Source organism: Phyllobates terribilis, unplaced genomic scaffold (assembly GCF_046119375.1).
Source record: "Phyllobates terribilis strain yellow unplaced genomic scaffold, ASM4611937v1 Scaffold_28__1_contigs__length_16237799, whole genome shotgun sequence".
Classification (NCBI taxonomy): domain Eukaryota; kingdom Metazoa; phylum Chordata; class Amphibia; order Anura; family Dendrobatidae; genus Phyllobates; species Phyllobates terribilis.
This window is the reverse complement of record NW_027362788.1, coordinates 2,229,504-2,243,092: the sequence shown is the minus strand read 5'-3', so window position 1 is coordinate 2,243,092 and position 13,589 is coordinate 2,229,504.

The window sequence follows — 13,589 nt, the reverse complement described above, 5'->3', positions numbered from 1 at the left end:
ATTCGCCCATTGAGTCCTTGATATTTCGTCGTTTTCAGGCAATTTTCAGAATTTTTGAAAATTTCACTTTTTTGTGAAAATATCCACTAAATGAGGGAATAATATGTGTGAGGGTACCCCAGGAGACTTCCAAATGTGTGTGGGTAGAATATATATCCCACGGGGGTAAAATTGAAAAAAGTTTAAAAATTTTTTTTTTCTACTTAGTCATTTTTCCGGCATTTATCAGACTTTCAGATAGGGCAAATGTCAGTGAGTGTTCCGATTTCAGTTCCAGAGCGATTCGCCCAATGAGTCCTTGATATTTCGTCGTTTTCAGTCAATTTTCTGAATTTTTGAAAATTTCACTTTTTTGTGAAAATATTAACTAAATGAGGGAATAATATGTGTGAGGGTACCTCGGGAGAGTTCCAAATGTGTGTGGGTAGAATATATATCCCACAGGGTTAAAATTGAAAAAAGTTTAAAAATTTTTTTTTTTGTACTTAGTCATTTTTCCGGCGTTTATCAGACTTTCAGATAGGGGAAATGTCAGTGAGCGTTCCGATTTCAGTTCCAGAGCGATTCGTCCAATTAGTCCTTGATATTTCGTCGTTTTCAGGCAATTTTCTGAATTTTTGAAAATTTCACTTTTTTGTGAAAATATCCACTAAATGAGGGAATAATATGTGTGAGGGTACCCCAGGAGAGTTTCAAATGTGTGTGGGTAGAATATATATCCCACGGGGGTAAAATTGAAAAAAGTTGAAAAAATTTTTTTTTCTACTTAGTCATTTTTCCGGCGTTTATCAGACTTTCAGATAGGGCAAATGTCAGTGAGTGTTCCGATTTCAGTTCCAGAGCGATTCGCCCAATGAGTCCTTGATATTTCGTCGTTTTCAGTCAATTTTCTGAATTTTTGAAAATTTCACTTTTTTGTGAAAATATCCACTAAATGAGGGAATAATATGTGTGAGGGTACCCCAGGAGAGTTCCAAATGTGTGTGGGTAGAATATATATCCCACGGGGGTAAAATTGAAAAAAGTTTAAAAAAATTTTTTTTTGGACTTAAGTCTTTTTTTCGGCGTTTATCAGACTTTCAGATAGGGGAAATGTCAGTGAGCGTTCCGATTTCAGTTCCAGAGCGATTCGGCGGATGAGACCTTGATATTTCGTCATTTTCAGGAAATTTTCAGAATTTTTGAAAATTTCACTTTTTTGTGAAAATATCCACTAAATGAGGGAATAATATGTGTGAGGGTACCCCAGGAGAGTTCCAAATGTGTGTGGATAGAATATATATCCCACGCGGGTAAAATTGAAAAAAGTTGAAAACATTTTTTTTTTGGACTTAGTCATTTTTGCGGCGTTTATCAGACTTTCAGATAGGGCAAAAGTCAGTGATCGTTCCGATTTCAGTTCCAGAGCGATTCGCCCATTGAGTCCTTGATATTTCGTCGTTTTCAGGCAATTTTCAGAATTTTTGAAAATTTCACTTTTTTGTGAAAATATCCACTAAATGAGGGAATAATATGTGTGAGGGTACCCCAGGAGACTTCCAAATGTGTGTGGGTAGAATATATATCCCACGGGGGTAAAATTGAAAAAAGTTTAAAAAATTTTTTTTTTGGACTTAGTCATTTTTCCGGCGATTATCAGACTTTCAGATAGGGGAAATGTCAGTGAGCGTTGCGATTTTAGTTCCAGAGAGATTCGCCCGATGAGTCCTTGATATTTCGTCGTTTTCAGGCAATTTTCTGAATTTTTGAAAATTTCACTTTTTTGTGAAAATATCCACTAAATGAGGGAATAATATGTGTGAGGGTACCCCAATAGAGTTCCAAATGTGTGTGGGTAGAATATATATCCCATGGGGGTAAAATTGAAAAAAGTTGAAAAATTTTTTTTTTCTACTTAGTCATTTTTCCGGCATTTATCAGACTTTCAGATAGGGCAAATGTCAGTGAGTGTTCCGATTTCAGTTCCAGAGCGATTCGCCCAATGAGTCCTTGATATTTCGTCGTTTTCAGTCAATTTTCTGAATTTTTGAAAATTTCACTTTTTTGTGAAAATATTAACTAAATGAGGGAATAATATGTGTGAGGGTACCTCGGGAGAGTTCCAAATGTGTGTGGGTAGAATATATATCCCACAGGGTTAAAATTGAAAAAAGTTTAAAAATTTTTTTTTTTGTACTTAGTCATTTTTCCGGCGTTTATCAGACTTTCAGATAGGGCAAAAGTCAGTGATCGTTCCGATTTCAGTTCCAGAGCGATTCGCCCAATGAGTCCTTGATATTTCGTCGTTTTCAGGCAATTTACAGAATTTTTGAAAATTTCACTTTTTTGTGAAAATATCCACTAAATGAGGGAATAATATGTGTGAGGGTACCCCAGGAGAGTTCCAAATGTGTGTGGGTAGAATATATATCCCACGGGGGTAAAATTGAAAAAAGTTGAAAAAATTTTTTTTTGTACTTAGTCATTTTTCCGGCGTTTATCAGACTTTCAGATAGGGGAAATGTCAGTGAGTGTTCCGATTTCAGTTCCAGAGCGATTTGCCCAATGAGTCCTTGATATTTCGTCGTTTTCAGTCAATTTTCAGAATTTTTGAAAATTTCATTTTTTGTGAAAATATTAACTAAATGAGAGAATAATATGTGTGAGGGTACCTCGGGAGAGTTCCAAATGTGTGTGGGTAAAATATATATCCCACAGGGTTAAAATTGAAAAAAGTTTAAAAATTTTTTTTTTTTTTGTACTTAGTCATTTTTCCGGCGTTTATCAGACTTTCAGATAGGGCAAATGTCAGTGATTGTTCCGATTTCAGTTCCAAAGCGATTCGCCCAATGAGTCCTTGATATTTCGTCGTTTTCAGGCAATTTTCAGAATTTTTGAAAATTTCACTTTTTTGTGAAAACATCCACTAAATGAGGGAATAATATGTGTGAGGGCACCCCAGGAGAGTTCCAAATGTGTGTGAGTAGAATATATATCCCACGGGGGTAAAATTGAAAAAAGTTGAAAAAATTTTTTTTTGGACTTAGGTCTTTTTTTCGGCGTTTATCAGACATTCAGATAGGGGAAATGTCAGTGAGCGTTCCCATTTCAGTTCAAGAGCGATTCGGCGGATGAGTCCTTGATATTTCGTCGTTTTCAGGAAATTTTCAGAATTATTGAAAATTTCACTTTTTTGTGAAAATATCCACTATATGAGGGAATAATATGTGTGAGGGTACCCCAGGAGAGTTCCAAATGTGTGTGGGTAGAATATATATCCCACGGGGGAAAAATTGAAAAAAGTTTAAAAAAATTTTTTTTTGTACTTGTCATTTTTCCGGCGTTTATCAGATTTTCAGATAGGGCAAATGTCAGTGAGCGTTCCGATTTCAGTTCCAGAGCAATTCGCCCAATGAGTCCTTGATATTTCGTCGTTTTCAGTCAATTTTCAGAATTTTTGAAAATGTCACTTCTTTGTGAAAATATTAACTAAATGAGAGAATAATATGTGTGAGGGTACCTCGGGAGAGTTCCAAATGTGTGTGGGTAAAATATATATCCCACAGGGTTAAAATTGAAAAAAGTTTAAAAATTTTTTTTTTTTGTACTTAGTCATTTTTCCGGCGTTTACCAGACTTTCAGATAGGGCAAATGTCAGTGATTGTTCCAATTTCAGTTCCAAAGCGATTCGCCCAATGAGTCCTTGATATTTCGTCGTTTTCAGGCAATTTTCAGAATTTTTGAAAATTTCACTTTTTTGTGAAAATATCCACTAAATGAGGGAATAATATGTGTGAGGGTACCCCAGGAGAGTTCCAAATGTGTGTGAGTAGAATATATATCCCACGGGGGTAAAATTGAAAAAAGTTGAAAAAATTTTTTTTTGGACTTAGGTCTTTTTTTGGCGTTTATCAGACATTCAGATAGGGGAAATGTCAGTGAGCGTTCCCATTTCAGTTCAAGAGCGATTCGGCGGATGAGTCCTTGATATTTCGTCGTTTTCAGGAAATTTTCAGAATTTTTGAAAATTTCACTTTTTTGTGAAAATATCCACTAAATGAGGGAATAATATGTGTAAGGGTACCCCAGGAGAGTTCCAAATGTGTGTGGGTAGAATATATATCCCACGGGGGTAAAATTGAAAAAAGTTTAAAAAATTTTTTTTTTGGACTTAGTAATTTTTCCGGCGTTTATCAGACTTTCAGATAGGGCAAATATCAGTGAGCGTTCCGATTTCAGTTCCAGAGCAATTCGCCCAATGAGTCCTTGATATTTCGTCATTTTCAGTCAATTTTCAGAATTTTTGAAAATGTCACTTCTTTGTGAAAATATTAACTAAATGAGGGAATAATATGTGTGAGGGTACCTCGGGAGAGTTCCAAATGTGTGTGGGTAGAATATATATCCCACAGGGTTAAAATTGATAAAAGTTAAAAAAAAAATTTTTTGTACTTAGTCATTTTTCCGGCGTTTATCAGACTTTCAGATAGGGGAAATGTCAGTGAGCGTTCCGATTTCAGTTCTGGAGCGATTCGCCCAATGAGTCCTTGATATTTCGTCGGTTTCAGTCAATTTTCAGAATTTTTGAAAATGTTACTTTTTTGTGAAAATATCCACTAAATGAGGGAATAATATGTGTGAGGGTACCCCAGGAGACTTCCAAATGTGTGTGGGTAGAATATATATCCCACAGGGTTAAAATTGAAAAAAGTTAAAAAAAAATTTTTTTTGTACTTAGTCATTTTTCCGGCGTTTATCAGACTTTCAAATAGGGGAAATGTCAGTGAGCGTTCCGATTTCAGTTCCAGAGCGATTCGCCCAAAGAGTCCTTGATATTTCTTCGTTTTCAGTCAATTTTCAGAATTTTTGAAAATTTCACTTTTTTGTGAAAATATCCACTAAATGAGGGAATAATATGTGTGAGGGTACCCCAGGAGAGTTCCAAATGTGTGTGGGTAGAATATATATCCTACGGGGGTAAAATTGAAAAAAGTTGAAAAATTTTTTTTTTTGAACTTAGTCTTTTTTCCGGCGTTTATCATACTTTCAGATAGGGCAAATGTCAGTGAGCGTTCTGATTTCAGTTCCAGAGCAATTCGTCAAATGAGTCCTTGATATTTAGTCGTTTTCAGCCAATTTTCTGGATTTTTGAAAATTTCACTTTTTTGTGAAAATATCCACTAAATGAGGGAATAATATGTGTGAGGGTACCTCGGGAGAGTTCCAAATGAGTGTGGGTAGAATATATATCCCACAGGGTTAAAATTGAAAAAAGTTTAAAAATTTTTTTTTTTTGTACTTAGTCATTTTTCCGGCGTTTATCAGACTTTCAGATAGGGGATATGTCAGTGAGCGTTCCGGTTTCAGTTCCAGAGCGATTCGCCCAATGAGTCCTTGATATTTCGTCGTTTTCAGGAAATTTTCAGAATTTTTGAAAATTTCACTTTTTTGTGAAAATATCCACTAAATGAGGGAATAATATGTGTGAGGGTACCCCAGGAGAGTTCCAAATGTGTGTGGGTAGAATATATATCCCACAGGGTTAAAATTGAAAAAAGTTGGGAGCGCACATCTTCTACCTGCCTGCTTGCCTGAGGTACGACGGTCTGCCTTCCAACTCCTGTCAGTCTGTCTAAGGACCAGCTTGCCCGCTCACCTGGGAGCGCTCATCTGCTGCCTGTCTGCTAGCCTACTAGGAGGCTCTGCCTCACGTGCTGTGACAACCCGCCTGTCCAGAGACTCCTGCCCGCTCACCTGGGAGCGCTCATCTGCTACCTGTCTGTTGGTCTTCCTGGAGGCTCCGCCATCACATGCTTTGATCACCCGTTTATCCAGAGACTCTCGCCTGCTCACCTGGGAGCTCAAGTCTATCATCTGCCGCCACTGGTCGTACCAATCCTTTACCCACAGACTGCCCCGGTCACTTGCCGTGACCTCCTGCCCGTTCATCCAGAGACTACCCCGGTCACTTGCCGTGATCTCCTGCCCGTTCATCCAGAGACTGCCCCGGTCACTTGACGTGACCTCCTGTCCGTTCATTCAGAGACTGTCCCGGTCACCTGCTGTGACTGCCTGCCCGTCTACCCTGGTCGCCACCCGCTCCCTTACAAGGACCGCCCCCTTGTATAGTAGCTCAGAGGTTCCGCCGCCCAGACCCGTTACATATATCCCACGGGGGTAAAATTGAAAAAAGTTGAAAACATTTTTTTTTTGGGCTTAGTCATTTTTCCGGCGTTTATCAGACTTTCACATAGGGGAAATGTCAGTGAGCGTTCCGATTTCAGTTCCAGAGCAATTCGCCCAATGAGTCCTTGATATTTAGTCGTTTTCAGTCAATTTTCTGGATTTTTGAAAATTTCACTTTTTTGTGAAAATATCCACTAAATGAGGGAATAATATGTGTGAGGGTACCCCAGGAGAGTTCCAAATGTGTGTGGGTAGAATATATATCAGACGGGGGGTAAAATTGAAAACAGTTGAAAAAATATTTTTTTTGGACTTAAGTCATTTTTCCAGCGTTTTTAAGACTTTCAGATAGGGGAAATGTCAGTGAGCCTTCCGATTTCAGTTCCAGAGCGATTCGGCCAATGAGTCCTTGATATTTAGTCGTTTTCAGCCAATTTTCTGGATTTTTGAAAATTTCACTTTTTTGTCAAACTATCCACTAAATGAGCGAATAATATGTGTGAGGGTACCCCAGGAGAGTTCCAAATGTGTGTGTGTAGACTATGTATCCCACGGGGGTAAAATTGAAAAAAGTTTAAAAAATTTTTTTTTTGGACTTAGTCATTTCTCCGGCGTTTATCAGACTTTCAGAAAGGGAGTGAGCTAGGGAGTGAACGTTCTGATTTCAGTTCCAGAGCGATTCGCCCAATGAGTCCTTGATATTTCGTCGTTGTCAGGCAATTTTCTGAATTTTTTAAAATTTCACTTTTTTGTGAAAATATCCACTAAATGAGGGAATAATATGTGTGAGGGTACCCCAGGAGAGTTCCAAATGTGTGTGGGTAGAATATATATCCCACGGGGGTAAACTTGAAAAAAAAAATTTTTTGGACTTAGCAATTTTTCCGGCGTTTATCAGACTTTCAGATAGGAGAAATGTCAGTGAGCGTTCCGATTTCAGTTCCAGAGCGATTCGCCCAATGAGTCCTTGAAATTTAGTCGTTTTCAGCGAATTTTCTGGATTTTTGAAAATTTCACTTTTTTGTGAAAATATCCACTAAATGAGGGAATAATATGTGTGAGGGTACCCCAGGAGAGTTCCAAATGTGAGTGGGTAGAATATATATCAGACGGGGGGTAAAATTGAAAAAAGTTGAAAAAAAATTTTTTTTGGACTTAGTCATTTTTCCGGCGTTTATCAGACTTTCAGGTAGGGGAAATATCAGTGAGCATTCCGATTTCAGTTCCAGAGCGATTCGCTCAATGAGTCCTTGAAATTTAGTCGTTTTCAGCCAATATTCTGGATTTTTGAAAATTTCACTTTTTTGTGAAAATATCCACTAAATGAGGGAATAATATGTGTGAGGGTACGACAGGAGAGTTCCAAATGTGTATGGGTAGAATATATATCAGACGGGGGGTAAAATTGAAAAAAGTTGAAAAAAAATTTTTTTTTGACTTAGTCATTTCTCCGGCGTTTATCAGACTTTCAGATAGGGAGTGAGCTAGGGAGTGAGCGTTCTGATTTCAGTTCCAGAGCGATTCGCCCAATGAGTCCTTGATATTTCGTCGTTGTCAGGCAATTTTCTGAATTTTTTAAAATTTCACTTTTTTGTGAAAATGTCCACTAAATGAGGGAATAATATGTGTGAGGGTACCCCAGGAGAGTTCCAAATGTGTGTGGGAAGAATATATATCCCACGGGGGTAAAATTGAAAAAAGTTTAAAAAAAATTTTTTTTGGACTTAGTCATTTTTCCGGCGTTTATCAGACTTTCAGATAGGGAGTGAGCGTTCCGATTTCAGTTCCAGAGCGATTCGCCCAATGAGTCCTTGATATTTTGTCGTTTTCAGCCAATTTTCTGGATTTTTGAAAATTTCACATTTTTGTGAAAATATCCACTTAATGAGGGAATAATATGTGTGAGGGTACCCCAGGGGAGTTCCAAATGTGTGTGGGTAGAATATATATCCCACGGGGGTAAAATTGAAAAAAGTTGAAAAAAATTTTTTTTTGGACTTAGTCATTTTTCCGCCATTTATCAGACTTTCATATAGGGGAAATGTCAGTGTTCGTTCTGATTTCAGTTCCAGAGCGATTGCCCCAATGAGTCCTTGATATTTAGTCATTTTCAGTCAATTTTCTGGATTTTTGAAAATTTCACTTTTTTGTGAAAATATCCACTAAATGAGGGAATAATATGTGTGAGGATACCCCAGGAGAGTTCCAAATGTGTGTGGTAGAATATATATCAAACAGGATTAAAATTGAAAAAAGTTGAAAAAAATTATTTTTTGTACTTAGTCATTTTTCCGGTGTTTATCAGGCTTTCAGAGAGGGAGTGAGCTAGGGAGTGAGCGTTCTGATTTCAGTTCCAGAGCGATTCGCCCAATGAGTCCTTGATATTTCGTCGTTGTCAGGCAATTTTCTGAATTTTTAAACATTTCACTTTTTTGTGAAAATATCCACTAAATGAGGGAATAATATGTGTGAGGGTACCCCAGGAGAGTTCCAAATGTGTGTGGGTAGAATATATATCCCACGGGGGTAAACTTGAAAAAAAAAATTTTTTGGACTTAGCAATTTTTCCGGCGTTTATCAGACTTTCAGGTAGGGGAAATGTCAGTGAGCGTTCCGATTTCAGTTCCAGAGCGATTCGCCCAATGAGTCCTTGAAATTTAGTCGTTTTCAGCCAATATTCTGGATTTTTGAAAATTTCACTTTTTTGTGAAAATATCCACTAAATGAGGGAATAATATGTGTGAGGGTACGCCAGGAGAGTTCCAAATGTGTATGGGTAGAATATATATCAGACGGGGGGTAAAATTGAAAAAAGTTGAAAAAAAAATTTTTTTTGACTTAGTCATTTCTCCGGCGTTTATCAGACTTTCAGATAGGGAGTGAGCTAGGGAGTGAGCGTTCTGATTTCAGTTCCAGAGCGATTCGCCCAATGAGTCCTTGATATTTCGTCGTTGTCAGGCAATTTTCTGAATTTTTTAAAATTTCACTTTTTTGTGAAAATATCCACTAAATGAGGGAATAATATGTGTGAGGGTACCCCAGGAGAGTTCCAAATGTGTGTGGGTAGAATATATATCCCACGGGGGTAAAATTGAAAAAAGTTTAAAAAAAATTTTTTTTGGACTTAGTCATTTTTCCGGCGTTTATCAGACTTTCAGATAGGGAGTGAGCTAGGGAGTGAGCGTTCCGATTTCAGTTCCAGAGCGATTCGCCCAATGAGTCTTTGATATTTCATCGTTGTTAGGCAATTTTCTGAATTTTTCAAAATTTCACTTTTTTGTGAAAATATTCACTAAATGAGGGAATAATATGTATGAGGGTACCCCAGGAGAGTTCCAAATGTGTGTGGGTAGAATATATATCCCACGGGGGTAAAATTGTAAAAAGTCTAAAAAAAAATTTTTTTGGACTGTCTTTTTTCCGGCATTTATCAGACTTTCAGATAGGGGAAATGTCATTTAGCGTTCCAATTTCAGTTCCAGAGCGATTCGCCCAATAAGTCCTTGATATTTAGTTGTTTTCAGCCAATTTTCTGGATTTTTGAAAATTTTACTTTTTTATGAAAATATCCACTAAATGAGGGAATAATGTGTGTGAGGGTACCCCAGGAGAGTTCCAAATGTGTGTGGGTAGAATATATATCACACGGGGGGTAAAATTGAAAAAAAGTTGAAAACATTTTTTTTTTCGACTTAGTCATTTTTCGGGCGTTAATCAGACTTTCAGATAGGGGAAATGTCAGTGCGTGTTCTGATTTCAGTTCCAGAGCGATTCGCCCAATGAATCCTTGATATTTCGTCATTGTCAGGCAATTTTCTGAATTTTTGAAAATTTCACTTTTTTGTGAAAATATCCACTAAATGAGGGAATAATATGTGTGAGGGTACCCCAGGAGAGTTCCAAATGTGTGTGGGTAGAATATATATCAGAGGGGGGGTAAAATTGAAAACAGTGGAAAAAATTTTTTTTTAGACGTAGTCATTTTTCCGCCGTTTATCAGACATTCAGATAGGGGAAATGTCAGTGAACATTCCGATATCAGTTCCAGAGCGATTCGTCCCATTAGTCCTTGATATTTAGTCGTTTTCAGCCAATATTTTGGATTTTTGAAAATTTCACTTTTTTGTGAAAATATCCACTAAATGAGGGAATAATATGTGTGAGGGAACCCCAGGAGAGTTCAAATGTGTGTGGGTAGAATATATATCAGACGGGGGTAAAATTGAAAACAGTCGAAAAAATTTTTTTTTTGGACTTAGTCATTTTTCCAGCGTTTATAAGACTTTCACATAGGGGAAATGTCAGTGAGCGTTCCGATTTCAGTTCCAGAGCGATTCGCCCAATGAGTCCTTGAAATTTAGTCGTTTTCAGCGAATTTTCTGGATTTTTTAAAATTTCACTTTTTTGTGAAAATATCCACTAAATGAGGGAATAATATGTGTGAGGGAACCCCAGGAGAGTTCAAATGTGTGTGGGTAGAATATATATCCCACGGGGGTAAAATTGAAAAAAGTTGAAAAAATTTTTTTTTTGGACTTAGTCATTTTTCCGCCGTTTATCAGACTTTCAGATAGGGGAAATGTCAGTGAACATTCCGATATCAGTTCCAGAGCGATTCGCCCCATGAGTCCTTGATATTTAGTCGTTTTCAGCCAATATTTTGGATTTTTGAAAATTTCACTTTTTTGTGAAAATATCCACTAAATGAGGGAATAATATGTGTGAGGGTACCCCAGGAGAGTTCCAAATGTGTGTGGGTAGAATATATATCCCACGGGGGTAAAATTGAAAAAAAAAATTTTTTGGACTTAGTCATTTTTCCGGCGCTTATGAGACTTTCAGATAGAGGAAATGTCAGTGAGCGTTCCGATTTCAGTTCCGGAGCGATTCGCCCAATGAGTCCTTGATATTTAGTCGTTTTCAGCCAATTTTCTGCATTTTTTAAAATTTTACTTTTTTGTGAAAATATCCACAAAATGAGTGAATAATATGTGTGAGGGTACCCCAGGAGAGTACCAAATGTGTGTGGGCAGAATATATATCCTACGGGGGTAAAATTGAAAAAAGTTGAAAAATTTTTTTTTTGGACTTAGTCATTTTTCCGGCGTTTATCAGACTTTCAGATAGGGGAAATGTCAATGAACATTCCGATATCAGTTCCAGTGCGATTCGCCCCATGAGTCCTTGCTATTTAGTCGTTTTCAGCCAATCTTCTGGATTTTTGAAAATTTTACTTTTTTGTGAAAACATCCACTAAATGAGGGAATAAAATGTGTGACGGTACCTCAGGAGAGTTCCAAATGTGTGTGGGTAGAATATTTATCCCACGGGGGTAAAATTGAAAAAAAATGAAAAAAAATTTTTTTTGGACTTAGTCATTTTTCCGGCGTTTATCAGACTTTCAGATAGGGAGTGAGCTAGGGAGTGAGCGTTCCGATTTCAGTTCCAGAGCGATTCGCCCAATGAGTCTTTGATATTTCATCGTTGTTAGGCAATTTTCTGAATTTTTCAAAATTTCACTTTTTTGTGAAAATATTCACTAAATGAGGGAATAATATGTATGAGGGTACCCCAGGAGAGTTCCAAATGTGTGTGGGTAGAATATATATCCCACGGGGGTAAAATTGTAAAAAGTCTAAAAAAAAATTTTTTTGGACTGTCTTTTTTCCGGCATTTATCAGACTTTCTGATAGGGGAAATGTCAGTGAGCGTTCCGATTTCAGTTCCAGAGCGATTCGCCCAATGAGTCCTTGATATTTAGTCGTTGTCAGGCAATTTTCTGAATTTTTGAAAATTTCACTTTTTTGTGAAAATATCCACTTAATGAGGGAATAATATGTGTGAGGGTACCCCAGGAGAGTTCCAAATGTGTGTGGGTAGAATATATATCAAACAGGATTAAAATTGAAGAAAGTTTAAAACATTTTTTTTGGACTTACTCATTTTTCGGGCGTTTATCAGACTTTCAGATAGGGGAAATGTCATTTAGCGTTCCAATTTCAGTTCCAGAGCGATTCGCCCAATAAGTCCTTGATATTTAGTTGTTTTCAGCCAATTTTCTGGATTTTTGAAAATTTTACTTTTTTATGAAAATATCCACTAAATGAGGGAATAATGTGTGTGAGGGTACCCCAGGAGAGTTCCAAATGTGTGTGGGTAGAATATATATCACACGGGGGGTAAAATTGAAAAAAAGTTGAAAACATTTTTTTTTTCGACTTAGTCATTTTTCGGGCGTTAATCAGACTTTCAGATAGGGGAAATGTCAGTGCGTGTTCTGATTTCAGTTCCAGAGCGATTCGCCCAATGAATCCTTGATATTTCGTCATTGTCAGGCAATTTTCTGAATTTTTGAAAATTTCACTTTTTTGTGAAAATATCCACTAAATGAGGGAATAATATGTGTGAGGGTACCCCAGGAGAGTTCCAAATGTGTGTGGGTAGAATATATATCAGAGGGGGGGTAAAATTGAAAACAGTGGAAAAAATTTTTTTTTAGACGTAGTCATTTTTCCGCCGTTTATCAGACATTCAGATAGGGGAAATGTCAGTGAACATTCCGATATCAGTTCCAGAGCGATTCGTCCCATGAGTCCTTGATATTTAGTCGTTTTCAGCCAATATTTTGGATTTTTGAAAATTTCACTTTTTTGTGAAAATATCCACTAAATGAGGGAATAATATGTGTGAGGGAACCCCAGGAGAGTTCAAATGTGTGTGGGTAGAATATATATCAGACGGGGGTAAAATTGAAAACAGTCGAAAAAATTTTTTTTTTGGACTTAGTCATTTTTCCAGCGTTTATAAGACTTTCACATAGGGGAAATGTCAGTGAGCGTTCCGATTTCAGTTCCAGAGCGATTCGCCCAATGAGTCCGTGAAATTTAGTCGTTTTCAGCGAATTTTCTGGATTTTTTAAAATTTCACTTTTTTGTGAAAATATCCACTAAATGAGGGAATAATATGTGTGAGGGAACCCCAGGAGAGTTCAAATGTGTGTGGGTAGAATATATATCCCACGGGGGTAAAATTGAAAAAAGTTGAAAAAATTTTTTTTTTGGACTTAGTCATTTTTCCGCCGTTTATCAGACTTTCAGATAGGGGAAATGTCAGTGAACATTCCGATATCAGTTCCAGAGCGATTCGCCCCATGAGTCCTTGATATTTAGTCGTTTTCAGCCAATATTTTGGATTTTTGAAAATTTCACTTTTTTGTGAAAATATCCACTAAATGAGGGAATAATATGTGTGAGGGTACCCCAGGAGAGTTCCAAATGTGTGTGGGTAGAATATATATCCCACGGGGGTAAAATTGAAAAAAAAAATTTTTTGGACTTAGTCATTTTTCCGGCGCTTATGAGACTTTCAGATAGAGGAAATGTCAGTGAGCGTTCCGATTTCAGTTCCGGAGCGATTCGCCCAAT